The following is an 18,283-nucleotide window of genomic DNA, read 5'->3' as shown; positions in this document are numbered from 1 at the left end:
GTCTCTGTGGCGCAATCGGTTAGTGTGTCTGGCTACTAACCAAATGGTTGGTGGTTCAATCCCACCCAGGGACGTAATTGACCTTGTTATCAGATTTTGGTGATCTTTAAGTAGACAAGTCAAAATTTCAAACCCCCTGTTCTGGTGTAGGGTACCTCACCTTCTCTGATGTAATCAGAGTTAGATTTGATTCATTGATTTTATAAAAACAGCTAGGAAGCACAATTTAGCAGTGGGTTGCAGAGAAAAAGAAATATGCTGGCAAAAAAAATCCAATTGAGTGATTAAACAGCTCTTCATTTTCTGGCTTTATTTTTATGCTAACAAATTTGTTCTCTGAAAAGTGTCCACAAAGCCAAGTCTCTGATTAACACCTTTGTAGGGATGGTTTTTCACCTATTACTAAATTAAACTTGCTTCATTGGAAAGGCAGCAAGATGCATCCTCATTTCAATGTCTACTGAAATAATACAGGTTGACACCAGGAAACATTAACGCCACTGCATCCTTGCTGCTTTCTCATGTAGAAGTCTGTTTAATGTGAAAACAAGGTGATATCTAATTAGCACACAGGTAAGGAATTAAGAAAATCTTTATTTAAGGGTGAAGATGTTTCTCACAAAATTGTTGCCCCAATGCATCATTGAAATTCAAGCTGGAAAGATGATTTTAATATATCACTTGTACATTTTGTATTGCTCTTCTGGTGACAATGTAGTTTGTTTTTGTCAATTACCCTTTTAATAATAGGGTAAAGAAAATTAAGTGGATTTTTTAAAGAAAACTATACTGTCAATATACTATTAAAACAAATTAAAATGGTAAAAGTTATTGTACTTTAAGTAAAAATAAAAGAGCAAAAATATCAATCCCAGTTTTGATTACTTAAATTAACAAAAAAAATGCATATAGCAAAGGATAGTTTCAATCTGCCTACCTCTGGGTTATGGGCCCAGCATGCTTCCATTGCAGTACTCTGCTGCACATGTAAGTGCAAGAGATCCTGAAGCACTCACTCATCATGGGAAAGTACCAATGTGTTTCTTCATTGGTTGATGGAAGAAACATCTTACAAAAACTCTCCAGATTATTGATTTTTTAAAGTTTTTCTAGGAAACGTTCTAGATGTATACTTATTAGACTTTGTCAGTATGTAGTTTTTGCAAAGTGTCTCTGTGGCGCAATCGGTTAGTTTGTCCGGCTACTAAGCAAAAGGTTGGTGGTTCAATCCCAACCAGGGATGTAATTGACCTTGTTATCAGATTTTGGCGATCTTTAAGTAGACAAGTCAAAAACCCCCTGTTATGGTGTAGGGTACCTGGCCTTCTCTGATGTAATCAGAGTTAGATTTGATTCAGTGATTTTATAAAAACAGCTAGGAAGCACAATTTAGCAGTGGGTTGCAGAGAAAAAGAAATATGCTGGCAAAAAAAATCCAATTGAGTGATTAAACAGCTCTTCATTTTCTGGCTTTATTTTTATGCTAACAAATTTGTTCTTTGAAAAGTGTCCACAAAGCCAAGTCTCTGATTAACACCTTTGTAGGGATGGTTTTTCACCTATTACTAAATTAAACTTGCTTCATTGGAAAGGCAGCAAGATGCATCCTCATTTCAATGTCTACTGAAATAATACAGGTTGACACCAGGAAACATTAACGCCACTGTATCCTTGCTGCTTTCTCATGTGGAAGTCTGTTTAATGTGAAAACAAGGTGATATCTAATTAGCACACAGGTAAGGAATTAAGAAAATCTTTATTTAAGGGTGAAGATGTTTCTCACAAAATCGTTGCCCCAATGCATCATTGAAATTCAAGCTGGAAAGATGATTTTAATATATCACTTGTACATTTTGTATTGCTCTTCTGGTGACAATGTAGTTTGTTTTTGTCAATTACCATTTTAATAATAGGGTAAAGAAAATTAAGTGGATTTTTGAAAGAAAACAATACTGTCAATATACTATTAAAACAAATTAAAATGGTAAAAGTTATTGTACTTTAAGTAAAAATAAAAGAGCAAAAATATCAATCCCAGTTTTGGATTACTTTAATTAACAAAAAAAAATGCATATAGCAGAGGATAGTTTCAATCTGCCTACCGCTGGGTTATGGGCCCAGCATGCTTCCATTGCTGTACTCTGCTGCACATGTAAGTGCAAGAGATCCTGAAGCACTCACTCATCATGGGAAAGTACCAATGTGTTTCTTCGTTGGTTGATGGAAGAAACATCTTACAAAAACTCTCCAGATTATTGACTTTTTTAAGTTTTTCTAGGAAACGTTTTAAAAGAATGCTTATTAGCCTTTGTCAGTATGTACTTTCGCAAAGTGTCTCTGTGGCGCAATCAGTTAGTCTGTACGGCTATAAACCAAAAGGTTGGTGGATCAATCCCACCCAGGGACGTAATTGACCTTGTTATCAGATTTTGGTGATCTTTAAGTAGACAAGTCAAAATTTCAAATCCCCCTGTTCTGGTGTAGGGTACCTGGCCTTCTCTGATGTAATCAGAGTTAGATTTGATTCATTGATTTTATAAAAACAGCTAGGAAGCACAATTTAGCAGTGGGTTGCAGAGAAAAAGAAATATGCTGGCAAAAAAAATCCAATTGAGTGATTAAACAGCTCTTCATTTTCTGGCTTTATTTTTATGCTAACAAATTTGTTCTCTGAAAAGTGTCCACAAAGCCAAGTCTCTGATTAACACCTTTGTAAGGATGGTTTTTAACCTATTACTAAATTAAACTTGCTTCATTGGAAAGGCAGCAAGATGCATCCTCATTTCAATGTCTACTGAAATAATACAGGTTGACACCAGGAAACATTAACGCCACTGCATCCTTGCTGCTTTCTCATGTGGAAGTCTGTTTAATGTGAAAACAAGGTGATATCTAATTAGCACACAGGTAAGGAATTAAGAAAATCTTTATTTAAGGGTGAAAATGTTTCTCACAAAATCGTTGCCCCAATGCATCATTGAAATTCAAGCTGGAAAGATGATTTTAATATATCACTTGTACATTTTGTATTGCTCTTCTGGTGACAATGTAGTTTGTTTTTGTCAATTACCATTTTAATAATAGGGTAAAGAAAATTAAGTGGATTTTTAAAAGAAAACAATACTTTCAATATACTATTAAAACAAATTAAAATGGTAAAAGTTATTGTACTTTAATGAAAAATAAAAGAGCAAAAATATCAATCCCAGTTTTGGATTACTTTAATTAACAAAAAAAATGCATATAGCAGAGGATAGTTTTAATCTGCCTACCTCTGGGTTATGGGCCCAGCATGCTTCCATTGCAGTACTCTATTGCACATGTAAGTGCAAGAGATCCTGAAGCACTCACTCATCATGGGAAAGTACCAATGTGTTTCTTCGTTGGTGGATGGAAGAAACATTTTACAAAAACTCTCCAGATTATTGACTTTTTAAAGTTTTTCTAGGAAACGTTTTAGATGAATGCTTATTAGCCTTTGTCAGTATGGACTTTCGCAAAGTGTCTCTGTGGCGCAATCAGTTAGTCTGTACGGCTATAAACCAAAAGGTTGGTGGTTCAATCCCACCCAGGGATGTAATTGACCTTGTTATCAGATTTTGGTGATCTTTAAGTAGACAAGTCAAAATTTCAAATCCCCTCTTATGGTGTAGGGTACCTTGCCTTCTCTGATGTAATCAGAGTTAGATTTGATTCAGTGATTTTATAAAAACAGCTAGGAAGCACAATTTAGCAGTGGGTTGCAGAGAAACAGAAATATGCTGGCAAAAAAATCCAATTGAGTGATTAAACAGCTCTTCATTTTCTGGCTTTATTTTTATGCTAACAAATTTGTTCTCTGAAAAGTGTCCACAAAGCCAAGTCTCTGATGAACACCTTTGTAAGGATGGTTTTTCACCTATTACTAAATTAAACTTGCTTCATTGGAAAGGCAGCAAGATGCATCCTCATTTCAATGTCTACTGAAATAATACAGGTTGACACCAGGAAACATTAACGCCAATGCATCCTTGCTGCTTTCTCATGTGGAAGTCTGTTTAATGTGAAAACAAGGTGATATCTAATTAGCACACAGGTAAGGAATTAAGAAAATCTTTATTTAAGGGTGAAGATGTTTCTCACAAAATCGTTGCCCCAATGCATCATTGAAATTCAAGCTGGAAAGATGATTTTAATATATCACTTGTACATTTTGTATTGCTCTTCTGGTGACAATGTAGTTTGTTTTTGTCAATTACCATTTTAATAATAGGGTAAAGAAAATTAAGTGGATTTTTGAAAGAAAACAATACTGTCAATATACTATTAAAACAAATTAAAATGGTAAAAGTTATTGTACTTTAAGTAAACATAAAATAGCTAACATATCAATCCCAGTTTTGGATTACTTTAACAAAAAAAATGCATATAGCAGAGGATAGTTTCAATCTGCCTACCTCTGGGTAATGGGCCCAGCATGCTTTCATTGCAGTACTCTGCTGCACATGTAAGTGCAAGAGATCCTGAAGCACTCACTCATCATGGGAAAGTACCAATGTGTTTCTTCGTTGGTTGATTTAAGAAAATTCTTACAAAAACTCTCCAGATTATTGACTTTTTAAAGTTTTTCTAGGAAACGTTCTAGATGAATGCTTATTAGCCTTTGTCAGTATGTACTTTTTTGCAAAGTGTCTCTGTGGCGCAATCGGTTAGTGTGTCTGGTTACTAACCAAAAGGTTGGTGGTTCAATCCCACCCAGGGACGTAATTGACCTTGTGATCAGGTTTTGGTGATATTTAAGTAGACAAGTCAAAATTTCAAACCCCCTCTTATGGTGTAGGGTACCTGGCCTTCTCTGATGTAATCAGAGTTAGATTTGATTCAGTGATTTTATAAAAAACAGCTAGGAAGCACAATTTAGCAATGGGTTGCAGAGAAAAAAATATGCTGGTAGAAAAATCCAATTGAGTGATTAAACAGCTCTTCATTTTCTGCCTTTATTTTTATGCTAACAAATTTGTTCTCTAAAAAGTGTCCACAAAGCCAAGTCTCTGATTAACAACTTTGTAGGGATGGTTTTTCACCTATAACTAAATTAAACTTGCTTCATTGGAAAGGCAGCAAGATGCATCCTCATTTCAATGTCTACTGAAATAATACAGGTTGACACCAGGAAACATTAACGCCACTGCATCCTTGCTGCTTTCTCATGTAGAAGTCTGTTTAATGTGAAAACAAGGTGACATCTAATTAGCACACAGGTAAGGAATTAAGAAAATATTTAAGGGTGAAGATGTTTCTCACAAAATCGTTGCCCCAATGCATCATTGAAATTCAAGCTGGAAAGATGATTTTAATATATCACTTGTACATTTTGTATTGCTCTTCTGGTGACAATGTAGTTTGTTTTTGTCAATTACCCTTTTAATAATAGGGTAAAGAAAATTAAGTGGATTTTTTAAAGAAAACTATACTGTCAATATACTATTAAAACAAATTAAAATGGTAAAAGTTATTGTACTTTAAGTAAAAATAAAAGAGCAAAAATATCAATCCCAGTTTTGATTACTTAAATGAACAAAAAAAATGCATATAGCAAAGGATAGTTTCAATCTGCCTACCTCTGGGTTATGGGCCCAGCATGCTTCCATTGCAGTACTCTGCTGCACATGTAAGTGCAAGAGATCCTGAAGCACTCACTCATCATGGGAAAGTACCAATGTGTTTCTTCGTTGGTTGATGGAAGAAACATCTTACAAAAACTCTCCAGATTATTGACTTTTTAAAGTTTTTCTAGGAAACATTCTAGATGTATGCTTATTAGCCTTTGTCAGTATGTACTTTTTGCAAAGTGTCTCTGTGGCACAATCGGTTAGTGTGTCTGGCTACTAACCAAAAGGATGGTGGTTCAATCCCACCCAGGGACGTAATTGACCTTGTTATCAGATTTTGGTGATCTTTAAGTAGACAAGTCAAAATTTCAAACCCCCTGTTATGGTGTAGGGTACCTGGCCTTCTCTGATGTAATCAGAGTTAGATTTGATTCAGTGATTTTATAAAAACAGCTAGGAAGCACAATTTAGCAGTGGGTTGCAGAGAAAAAGAAATATGCTGGCAAAAAAATCCAATTGAGTGATTAAACAGCTCTTCATTTTCTGGCTTTATTTTTATGCTAACAAATTTGTTCTCTGAAAAGTGTCCACAAAGCCATGTCTCTGATTAACACCTTTGTAGGGATGGTTTTTCACCTATTACTAAATTAAACTTGCTTCATTGGAAAGGCAGCAAGATGCATCCTCATTTCAATGTCTACTGAAATAATACAGGTTGACACCAGGAAACATTAACGCCACTGTATCCTTGCTGCTTTCTCATGTGGAAGTCTGTTTAATGTGAAAACAAGGTGATATCTAATTAGCACACAGGTAAGGAATTAAGAAAATCTTTATTTAAGGGTGAAGATGTTTCTCACAAAATCGTTGCCCCAATGCATCATTGAAATTCAAGCTGGAAAGATGATTTTAATATATCACTTGTACATTTTGTATTGCTCTTCTGGTGACAATGTAGTTTGTTTTTGTCAATTACCATTTTAATAATAGGGTAAAGAAAATTAAGTGGATTTTTGAAAGAAAACAATACTGTCAATATACTATTAAAACAAATTAAAATGGTAAAAGTTATTGTACTTTAAGTAAAAATAAAAGAGCCAAAATATCAATCCCAGTTTTGGATTACTTTAATTAACAAAAAAAAATGCATATAGCAGAGGATAGTTTCAATCTGCCTACCGCTGGGTTATGGGCCCAGCATGCTTCCATTGCTGTACTCTGCTGCACATGTAAGTGCAAGAGATCCTGAAGCACTCACTCATCATGGGAAAGTACCAATGTGTTTCTTCGTTGGTTGATGGAAGAAACATCTTACAAAAACTCTCCAGATTATTGACTTTTTAAAGTTTTTCTAGGAAACGTTTTAAAAGAATGCTTATTAGCCTTTGTCAGTATGTACTTTTGCAAAGTGTCTCTGTTGCGCAATCAGTTAGTCTGTACGGCTATAAACCAAAAGGTTGGTGGTTCAATCCCACCCAGGGACGTAATTGACCTTGTTATCAGATTTTGGTGATCTTTAAGTAGACAAGTCAAAATTTCAAATCCCCCTGTTCTGGTGTAGGGTACCTGGCCTTCTCTGATGTAATCAGAGTTAGATTTGATTCATTGATTTTATAAAAACAGCTAGGAAGCACAATTTAGCAGTGGGTTGCAGAGAAAAAGAAATATGCTGGCAAAAAAAATCCAATTGAGTGATTAAACAGCTCTTCATTTTCTGGCTTTATTTTTATGCTAACAAATTTGTTCTCTGAAAAGTGTCCACAAAGCCAAGTCTCTGATTAACACCGTTGTAAGGATGGTTTTTAACCTATTACTAAATTAAACTTGCTTCATTGGAAAGGCAGCAAGATGCATCCTCATTTCAATGTCTACTGAAATAATACAGGTTGACACCAGGAAACATTAACGCCACTGCATCCTTGCTGCTTTCTCATGTGGAAGTCTGTTTAATGTGAAAACAAGGTGATATCTAATTAGCACACAGGTAAGGAATTAAGAAAATCTTTATTTAAGGGTGAAAATGTTTCTCACAAAATCGTTGCCCCAATGCATCATTGAAATTCAAGCTGGAAAGATGATTTTAATATATCACTTGTACATTTTGTATTGCTCTTCTGGTGACAATGTAGTTTGTTTTTGTCAATTACCATTTTAATAATAGGGTAAAGAAAATTAAGGGGATTTTTGAAAGAAAACAATACTGTCTATATACTATTAAAACAAATTAAAATGGTAAAAGTTATTGTACTGTAAGTAAAAATAAAAGAGCCAACATATCAATCCCAGTTTTGGATTACTTTAATTAACAAAAAAAATGCATATAGCAGAGGATAGTTTCAATCTGCCTACCTCTGGGTTATGTGCCCAGCATGCTTCCATTGCTGTACTCTGCTGCACATGTAAGTGCAATAGATCCTGAAGCACTCACTCATCATGGGAAAGTACCAATGTGTTTCTTCGTTGGTTGATGGAAGAAACATCTTACAAAAACTCTCCAGATTATTGACTTTTTAAAGTTTTTCTAGGAAACGTTTTAGATGAATGCTTATTAGCCTTTGTCAGTATGGACTTTTGCAAAGTGTCTCTGTGGCGCAATCAGTTAGTGTGTATGGCTATTAACCAAAAGGTTGGTGGTTCAATCCCACCCAGGGACGTAATTGACCTTGTTATCAGATTTTGGTGATCTTTAAGTAGACAAGTCAAAATTTCAAACCCCCTCTTATGGTGTAGGGTACCTGGCCTTCTCTGATGTAATCAGAGTTAGATTTGATTCAGTGATTTTATAAAAACAACTAGGAAGCACAATTTAGCAGTGGGTTGCAGAGAAAAAGAAATATGCTGGCAAAAAAATCCAATTGAGTGATTAAACAGCTCTTCATTTTCTGGCTTTATTTTTATGCTAACAAATTTGTTCTCTGAAAAGTGTCCACAAAGCCAAATCTCTGATTAACACCTTTGTAAGGATGGTTTTTCACCTATTACTAAATTAAACTTGCTTCATTGGAAAGGCAGCAAGATGCATCCTCATTTCAATGTCTACTGAAATAATACAGGTTGACACCAGGAAACACTAACGCCACTGCATCCTTGCTGCTTTCTCATGTGGAAGTCTGTTTAATGTGAAAACAAGGTGATATCTAATTAGCACACAGGTAAGGAATTAAGAAAATCTTTATTTAAGGGTGAAGATGTTTCTCACAAAATCGTTGCCCCAATGCATCATTGAAATTCAAGCTGGAAAGATGATTTTAATATATAACTTGTACATTTTGTATTGCTCTTCTGGTGACAATGTAGTTTGTTTTTGTCAATTACCATTTTAATAATAGGGTAAAGAAAATTAAGTGGATTTTTAAAAGAAAACAATACTTTCAATATACTATTAAAACAAATTAAAATGGTAAAAGTTATTGTACTTTAATGAAAAATAAAAGAGCAAAAATATCAATCCCAGTTTTGGATTACTTTAATTAACAAAAAAAATGCATATAGCAGAGTGTCACGATCCGGGTATCTGGACGCCATTTCTTACCCATCAGATGCCTCCTAAGGCTGGCTCAGCGCTCCAGGACCGGATCCCATCTGTTATCCTGATGTGTACATTCCTGTATCCTCTCCTGTCACTCTGGGACGCTGTCACAGTAAACGCCATATTACACCTGGCATGGCGTCTCCCGCGGCCTCCGCCGCCGTCCCTGAACTTCTGCATGCAGTGTGTCTGAGTGGCGATTACGTCAGCCGCGGCCTCCGCTGTGTCCGCGTGGTTGGATGTGCATCTGTCAGCCTGGCGCCTCCTGTCTCCGGTGGCCGGCGCCGCCATTACTGTTTTCATTACCACATGGATTACAAACCAAACTTCCCTCCAAGTGTCTGCATGGGCGCAGCCATCTTGGATTCTGTCAGTTGATCATTTCCACCAATCTGTTCTCAGTATTGATAATCTGCATAATTGCCTAGCCAATCCCTTCCTTGCTGCAGGTATAAATACACTGTGCCTGAGCAAGGAAGGCGTCAGTGCTTTGGTTGTCAAACCTAGTTCCTGTTTGTCTCTCTCCTGTGATTGTCTTCCAGGTTCCAGCTCCTGTCTCAAGACTTCCACCATAGAGACCCGCACCAGCATTCCACCTGCGGTGTAGCCTGACTCTCCAATCCATTGTGGATTCATCTGTTTCCAGCTACAACATTACCTGCTTCCAGCTCAGCTTCCAGCAGAGTACAGCTTCCCTTAAAGGGCCGGTGTCCTTTCTACACTTTACCACTCTCCACCGGTATTATTATTTCTCCGCTCTCAAGTTCTACATTTCATTTCATATTTCATCGCTCCCAAGTTCATTTATTATTTAACTGGTTCCAGCCAGTATCCACTCCGTGCTAACAACAGTCTGGTTCCAGCCAGTATCCACAGCAGCTGTTTTATCTTCAGCAACCCAGCTTTTCCTGGAACACCAGCTGGCACAATCCTGGGTTATCTCCATTGCTACAGTCGGGCCTGGTAAGGACTTTCCATCTAGAAGATCATAAGAACTATCTCACACTACCAGTGCCCTGTGGCTCCTGCCATCCTGTAGTACCCAGGAACTGTATTTATTCTTTGCTGACTTTTACGTTTTCTTTTACTGCTGCTGTGTTGCGGAGTTGTCATAATAAACATCATTGACTTTTATCCAAGTTGTCGTGGTCACGCCTTCGGGCAGTTATTATTCATGTTACTTACATGTCCAGGGGTCTGATACAACCTCCCAGGTTCCGGTACATCTCAGCCCCTACAACTGAGGCTGCCTCCCGTCAGCTCAGGCCCTCAGTTGTGACAGTAAGCACTGACCTAATGAATCCAGCCAGAGACCAGGATCAAGCGGCCAGGCCGATGCAAGAACTGGCAGCCCGACTAGAACATCAGGAGGCTGCACAGGGCCACATCATCCGCTGTCTCCAGGATCTCTCTACTCGGCTGGATGGGATTCAGACAACTCTCCGTGGATCAGGCGCGTCTGGTGCGTCAACCACAGTGACTCCAGCTATAACCCCACCCACCTTACCCATTTCTGCTCCACGTCTTCATCTTCCAACGCCAGCAAAATTTGACGGATCTCCAAGATTCTGCAGGGGATTTCTCAACCAGTGTGAGATTCAGTTTGAGCTACAACCTGGCAATTTTCCCAGTGACCGTACAAAAATTGCCTACATTATTTCTCTTCTCAGTGGCTCAGCCCTTGATTGGGCATCACCGTTATGGGAGAGGTCCGACACCCTGCTATCTTCCTACACTGCCTTCGTGTCAACATTCAGGCGCATCTTCGACGAGCCAGGCCGGGTAACCTCAGCTTCATCCGAGATTCTCCGTTTACGCCAGGGGTCACGTACTGTAGGACAATATCTGATACAGTTCCAGATCCTGGCATCCGAACTGGCATGGAACGACGAGGCCCTGTATGCTGCATTCTGGCATGGCTTATCTGAGCGTATTAAAGATGAGTTAGCTACCAGAGACTAACCTTCTAAGTTAGATGAGCTAATCTCACTCTGCACGAAAGTTGATTTACGTTTCAGAGAGAGAGCAACTGAGCGTGGAAGATCATCTGCTCCAAAATCTTCTGCTCCTCCTCCTCGTCAACTGTCACCATCTAAAGATGAGCCCATGCAACTTGGCCGTTCCCGTTTAACTCCTGCTGAGCGCCGAAGACGTCTCTCCGAGTTTCTCTGTCTCTATTGTGCAGCTCCGTCTCACACCATTAATGCCTGTCCCAAACGTCCGGGAAACTCCAAATCCTAGCTCGCCAAGGAGAGGGCCGGCTAGGAGTAATGATCTCCTCTCCATCTCCTCAAGATTGTAATCTCCCAGTCTCGCTTCAAGTTGCTCAACGTTATCGGAACGTCATTGCCCTCCTTGATTCCGGAGCAGCTGGGAACTTTATTACCGAAGCCTATGTTAAACGGTGGTCCCTACCCACCGAGAGACTTCCTGCGTCCATCTCCTTAACTGCCGTGGATGGCAGCAAGATCTTTGAGGCAGTTATTTCTTTAAGGACTCTACCAGTTCGTCTGAGAGTGGGAGTTCTTCATTCCGAACTTATTTCTTTTTTAGTGATTCCAAGAGCCACACATCCTGTGGTCCTGGGCCTTCCATGGCTCCGTCTTCACAATCCTACAATTGATTGGACGACTACGCAAATCCTGGCATGGGGTTCCTCCTGTGCTGAGACATGTTTGTTTAAAGTATTGCCTGTCTGTTCTTCCTCCCCCAGGTCGTCTGATGTTCCACCTCCTCCATATCAAGATTTCACGGATGTGTTCAGTAAAGCTTCTGCTGATATCCTTCCTCCTCATAGAGAATGGGACTGTCCGATTGATCTCGTTCCAGGGAAGGTTCCACCTCGAGGCCGAACTTATCCGTTGTCTCTGCCTGAGACGCATTCTATGGAGGAATATATTAATGAGAACCTAGAAAAGGGGTTCATTCGACCTTCTTCTTCTCCAGCCGGCGCAGGCTTCTTTTTTTGTAAAAAAGAAAGATGGTGGTCTGCGGCCGTGCATCGACTACAGAGGTTTGAACGACATTACCATCAAGAACCGTTATCCTTTACCCCTGATTACTGAGCTCTTTGACAGAGTTAGCGGAGCTACCATCTTTACAAAGCTGGACTTGCGAGGTGCATACAATCTCATCCGGATCCGTGAGGGTGACGAGTGGAAGACCGCCTTTGACACCCGTGACGGACATTATGAGTACCTCGTCATGCCCTTCGGATTGAGCAATGCTCCAGCTGTCTTCCAGCATTTTGTCAATGAGATCTTCAGAGACATTCTATACCGTCATGTCGTGGTCTATCTAGACGATATCCTCATTTTTGCCAACGATTTAGAGGAACATCGTTTTTGGGTTAAAGAGGTTCTGTCCCGTCTCCGTGTCAATCATCTCTATTGCAAATTAGAAAAATGCGTCTTTGAAGTCAAGTCCATTCCGTTTCTAGGGTACATTGTGTCCGGTTCCGGACTAGAGATGGATCCTGAGAAACTACAAGCAATCCAAAATTGTCCGGTACCCTTAACCCTCAAAGGGGTCCAGAGGTTCTTAGGGTTCGCCAACTATTACCGAAAGTTTATACGAGACTTTTCCACCATTGTGGCGCCTATTACTGCTTTCACTAAGAAGGGTGCTAACCCGTCCAAGTGGTCTGAAGAAGCCATGCAAGCATTTCATCTTTTAAAACAAAGGTTCATCTCTGCGCCTGTTCTGAAACAGCCTGACATCGACTCTCCTTTCATCTTAGAGGTGGATGCCTCCTCCGTTGGAGTAGGAGCGGTGTTATCTCAGAGGGCTAAAGATGGCCACTTACACCCTTGCAGTTTCTTCTCCCGGAAGTTCTCCCCAGCTGAGCGCAACTATGCCATTGGCGACCAGGAGTTGCTAGCCATCAAGCTCGCTCTAGAAGAGTGGAGGTATCTGTTGGAGGGAGCTTCTCATTCAATCACCATACTTACAGACCACAAGAACCTTTTATACCTGAAGGGCGCACAATGTCTCAACCCTCGTCAGGCCAGATGGGCACTTTTCTTTTCCAGGTTCGACTTTAAACTCCAGTTCTGTCCGGGCTCTCAGAATCGCAAGGCCGATGCCCTTTCCCGCTCATGGGAGCAAGAAAATGAGTCAGAGTCTTCAGACAAGCATCCTATTATAAATCCGTTGGCATTCTCCACGGTAGGGATGGACTCTACGCCCCCATCAGGGAAAAGTTTTGTGATGCCGATGCTAAGGAAGAAGCTCATGCATTGGGCCCATGCTTCCCGTTTTGCCGGACATACAGGTATCCAAAAAACCCTGGAGTTTATCTCTAGGTCCTATTGGTGGCCAACTCTGAAAAAGGACGTCTTGGAGTTTATTGCATCTTGCCCAAAGTGTGCCCAACATAAAGTATCCCGCCAGTCGCCTGCGGGGCAACTGGTTCCACTATCCGTTCCCCGTCGACCATGGACCCATTTGTCGATGGATTTCATTACAGACTTACCCATGTGCAACAAGTTCAATACCATCTGGGTGGTAGTTGACCGGTTCACCAAGATGGCACACTTCATTCCTCTCACCGGTCTTCCGTCAGCTTCCAAGTTGGCTCAAGTATTCATACAAGAGATCTTCCGACTCCACGGTCTTCCTGAAGAAATTATCTCAGATCGAGGAGTTCAATTCACAGCCAAATTCTGGCGAAGTTTATGTCAAGTCCTCCAAGTCAAGCTAAAGTTTTCCACGGCTTACCATCCTCAGACCAATGGTCAAACCGAGAGGGTGAATCAGGACTTGGAGGCCTTCCTCCGCATCTATGTGTCCTCCTCTCAAGATGACTGGGTTCAATTACTTCCCTGGGCCGAGTTCTGTCATAACAACCAGTATCATTCTTCATCTGCTTCAACACCATTCTTCACTAACTTTGGATTCCACCCTAAAGTCCCTGAGTTCCAACCGCTTCCAGCAACTTCTGTTCCCGCAGTGGATATCACCTTGCATCAGTTTGCCAATATCTGGAAGAGCGTACGATCAGCTCTGCTCAAGGCATCGTTCAGGTACAAGAAGTTTGCGGATAAGAAGCGTCGAGCAGTTCCTGCTCTCAAGGTGGGTGATCGGGTATGGTTATCCACGAAGAATTTGAGGTTAAGAGTTCCCAGTATGAAGTTTGCACCTCGCTATATCGGTCCTTTCAAGATTGAACAAGTCATCAATCCTGTTGCTTACAGACTCCAGTTGCCTCCCTTCTTAAAAATACCCAGGACATTCCATGTTTCCCTGTTGAAACCGCTGATCTTGAATCGGTTTCATTCCTCACTTCCTCCAACTCCGAAAGTCCAAACTCAACGAGGCGTTGAGTATGAAGTGGCCAAGATCCTGGACTCACGTCACCGTTACGGTCAACTACAATATCTTATTGACTGGAAGGGTTATGGTCCTGAGGAACGTTCATGGACCAATGCTTCTGATGTCCATGCTCCTGCCTTGGTCCGGAGATTCCATTCCAAGTTTCCTCAAAAGCCAAAGAAGTGTCCTGGGGCCACTCCTAAAGGGGGGGGTGCTGTCACGATCCGGGTATCTGGACGCCATTTCTTACCCATCAGATGCCTCCTAAGGCTGGCTCAGCGCTCCAGGACCGGATCCCATCTGTTATCCTGATGTGTACATTCCTGTATCCTCTCCTGTCACTCTGGGACGCTGTCACAGTAAACGCCATATTACACCTGGCATGGCGTCTCCCGCGGCCTCCGCCGCCGTCCCTGAACTTCTGCATGCAGAGTGTCTGAGTGGCGATTACGTCAGCCACGGCCTCCGCTGTGTCCGCGTGGTTGGATGTGCATCTGTCAGCCTGGCGCCTCCTGTCTCCGGTGGCCGGCGCCGCCATTACTGTTTTCATTACCACATGGATTACAAACCAAACTTCCCTCCAAGTGTCTGCATGGGCGCAGCCATCTTGGATTCTGTCAGCTGATCATTTCCACCAATCTGTTCTCAGTATTGATAATCTGCATAATTGCCTAGCCAATCCCTTCCTTGCTGCAGGTATAAATACACTGTGCCTGAGCAAGGAAGGCGTCAGTGCTTTGGTTGTCAAACCTAGTTCCTGTTTGTCTCTCTCCTGTGATTGTCTTCCAGGTTCCAGCTCCTGTCTCAAGACTTCCACCATAGAGACCCGCACCAGCATTCCACCTGCGGTGTAGCCTGACTCTCCAATCCATTGTGGATTCATCTGTTTCCAGCTACAACATTACCTGCTTCCAGCTCAGCTTCCAGCAGAATACAGCTTCCCTTAAAGGGCCGGTGTTTTTTCTACACTTTACCACTCTCCACCGGTATTATTATTTCTCCGCTCTCAAGTTCTACATTTCAGTTCATATTTCATCGCTCCCAAGTTCATTTATTATTTAACTGGTTCCAGCCAGTATCCACTCCGTGCTAACAACAGTCTGGTTCCAGCCAGTATCCACAGCAGCTGTTTTATCTTCAGCAACCCAGCTTTTCCTGGAACACCAGCTGGCACAATCCTGGGTTATCTCCATTGCTACAGTCGGGCCTGGTAAGGACTTTCCATCTAGAAGATCATAAGAACTATCTCACACTACCAGTGCCCTGTGGCTCCTGCCATCCTGTAGTACCCAGGAACTGTATTTATTCTTTGCTGACTTTTACGTTTTCTTTTACTGCTGCTGTGTTGCGGAGTTGTCATAATAAACATCATTGACTTTTATCCAAGTTGTCGTGGTCACGCCTTCGGGCAGTTATTATTCATGTTACTTACATGTCCAGGGGTCTGATACAACCTCCCAGGTTCCGGTACATCTCAGCCCCTACAACTGAGGCTGCCTCCCGTCAGCTCAGGCCCTCAGTTGTGACACAGAGGATAGTTTTAATCTGCCTACCTCTGGGTTATGGGCCCAGCATGCTTCCATTGCAGTACTCTATTGCACATGTAAGTGCAAGAGATCCTGAAGCACTCACTCATCATGGGAAAGTACCAATGTGTTTCTTCGTTGGTGGATGGAAGAAACATTTTACAAAAACTCTCCAGATTATTGACTTTTTAAAGTTTTTCTAGGAAACGTTTTAGATGAATGCTTATTAGCCTTTGTCAGTATATACTTTTGCAAAGTGTCTCTGTGGCGCAATCAGTTAGTCTGTACGGCTATAAACCAAAAGGTTGGTGGTTCAATCCCACCCAGGGACGTAATTGACCTTGTTATCAGATTTTGGTGATCTTTAAGTAGACAAGTCAAAATTTCAAATCCCCTCTTATGGTGTAGGGTACCCTGCCTTCTCTGATGTAATCAGAGTTAGATTTGATTCAGTGATTTTATAAAAACAGCTAGGAAGCACAATTTAGCAGTGGGTTGCAGAGAAAAAGAAATATGCTGGCAAAAAAATCCAATTGAGTGATTAAACAGCTCTTCATTTTCTGGCTTTATTTTTATGCTAACAAATTTGTTCTCTGAAAAGTGTCCACAAAGCCAAGTCTCTGATGAACACCTTTGTAAGGATGGTTTTTCACCTATTACTAAATTAAACTTGCTTCATTGGAAAGGCAGCAAGATGCATCCTCATTTCAATGTCTACTGAAATAATACAGGTTGACACCAGGAAACATTAACGCCAATGCATCCTTGCTGCTTTCTCATGTGGAAGTCTGTTTAATGTGAAAACAAGGTGATATCTAATTAGCACACAGGTAAGGAATTAAGAAAATCTTTATTTAAGGGTGAAGATGTTTCTCACAAAATCGTTGCCCCAATGCATCATTGAAATTCAAGCTGGAAAGATGATTTTAATATATCACTTGTACATTTTGTATTGCTCTTCTGGTGACAATGTAGTTTGTTTTTGTCAATTACCATTTTAATAATAGGGTAAAGAAAATTAAGTGGATTTTTGAAAGAAAACAATACTGTCAATATACTATTAAAACAAATTAAAATGGTAAAAGTTATTGTACTTTAAGTAAACATAAAATAGCTAACATATCAATCCCAGTTTTGGATTACTTTAACAAAAAAAATGCATATAGCAAAGGATAGTTTCAATCTGCCTACCTCTGGGTAATGGGCCCAGCATGCTTTCATTGCAGTACTCTGCTGCACATGTAAGTGCAAGAGATCCTGAAGCACTCACTCATCATGGGAAAGTACCAATGTGTTTCTTCGTTGGTTGATTTAAGAAAATTCTTACAAAAACTCTCCAGATTATTGACTTTTTAAAGTTTTTCTAGGAAACGTTCTAGATGAATGCTTATTAGCCTTTGTCAGTATGTACTTTTTGCAAAGTGTCTCTGTGGCGCAATCGGTTAGTGTGTCTGGCTACTAACCAAAAGGTTGGTGGTTCAATCCCACCCAGGGACATAATTGACCTTGTGATCAGGTTTTGGTGATATTTAAGTAGACAAGTCAAAATTTCAAACCCCCTCTTATGGTGTAGGGTACCTGGCCTTCTCTGATGTAATCAGAGTTAGATTTGATTCAGTGATTTTATAAAAAACAGCTAGGAAGCACAATTTAGCAATGGGTTGCAGAGAAAAAAATATGCTGGTAGAAAAATCCAATTGAGTGATTAAACAGCTCTTCATTTTCTGCCTTTATTTTTATGCTAACAAATTTGTTCTCTAAAAAGTGTCCACAAAGCCAAGTCTCTGATTAACACCTTTGTAGGGATGGTTTTTCACCTATAACGAAATTAAACTTGCTTCATTGGAAAGGCAGCAAGATGCATCCTCATTTCAATGTCTACTGAAATAATACAGGTTGACACCAGGAAACATTAACGCCACTGCATCCTTGCTGCTTTCTCATGTAGAAGTCTGTTTAATGTGAAAACAAGGTGACATCTAATTAGCACACAGGTAAGGAATTAAGAAAATATTTAAGGGTGAAGATGTTTCTCACAAAATCGTTGCCCCAATGCATCATTGAAATTCAAGCTGGAAAGATGATTTTAATATATCACTTGTACATTTTGTATTGCTCTTCTGGTGACAATGTAGTTTGTTTTTGTCAATTACCCTTTTAATAATAGGGTAAAGAAAATTAAGTGGATTTTTTAAAGAAAACTATACTGTCAATATACTATTAAAACAAATTAAAATGGTAAAAGTTATTGTACTTTAAGTAAAAATAAAAGAGCAAAAATATCAATCCCAGTTTTGATTACTTAAATTAACAAAAAAAAATGC

At 40.1% G+C, this 18,283-nt stretch overlaps 4 non-coding genes across 4 annotated transcripts; all 4 read left to right on the top strand.

Annotated features, from left to right (window-relative positions):
* On the top strand, window positions 1-74 carry TRNAS-ACU (transfer RNA serine (anticodon ACU)). The gene has a single exon. It is a non-coding gene; the product is annotated as a tRNA-Ser (tRNA).
* A 4,595-nt stretch (window positions 75-4,669) lies between these two features.
* TRNAS-ACU (transfer RNA serine (anticodon ACU)) lies at window positions 4,670-4,743 on the top strand. Its single transcript has one exon. It is a non-coding gene; the product is annotated as a tRNA-Ser (tRNA).
* A 1,089-nt stretch (window positions 4,744-5,832) lies between these two features.
* Window positions 5,833-5,906, top strand: TRNAS-ACU (transfer RNA serine (anticodon ACU)). Its single transcript has one exon. It is a non-coding gene; the product is annotated as a tRNA-Ser (tRNA).
* Window positions 5,907-17,382: 11,476 nt separating this feature from the next.
* On the top strand, window positions 17,383-17,456 carry TRNAS-ACU (transfer RNA serine (anticodon ACU)). Its single transcript has one exon. It is a non-coding gene; the product is annotated as a tRNA-Ser (tRNA).
* Window positions 17,457-18,283: the final 827 nt, after the last annotated feature.

Source organism: Pseudophryne corroboree, chromosome 8, assembly GCF_028390025.1.
Source record: "Pseudophryne corroboree isolate aPseCor3 chromosome 8, aPseCor3.hap2, whole genome shotgun sequence".
In the NCBI taxonomy this organism is placed as follows: Eukaryota; Metazoa; Chordata; class Amphibia; order Anura; family Myobatrachidae; genus Pseudophryne; species Pseudophryne corroboree.
This window is presented reverse-complemented; position numbering and strand designations above follow the sequence as displayed.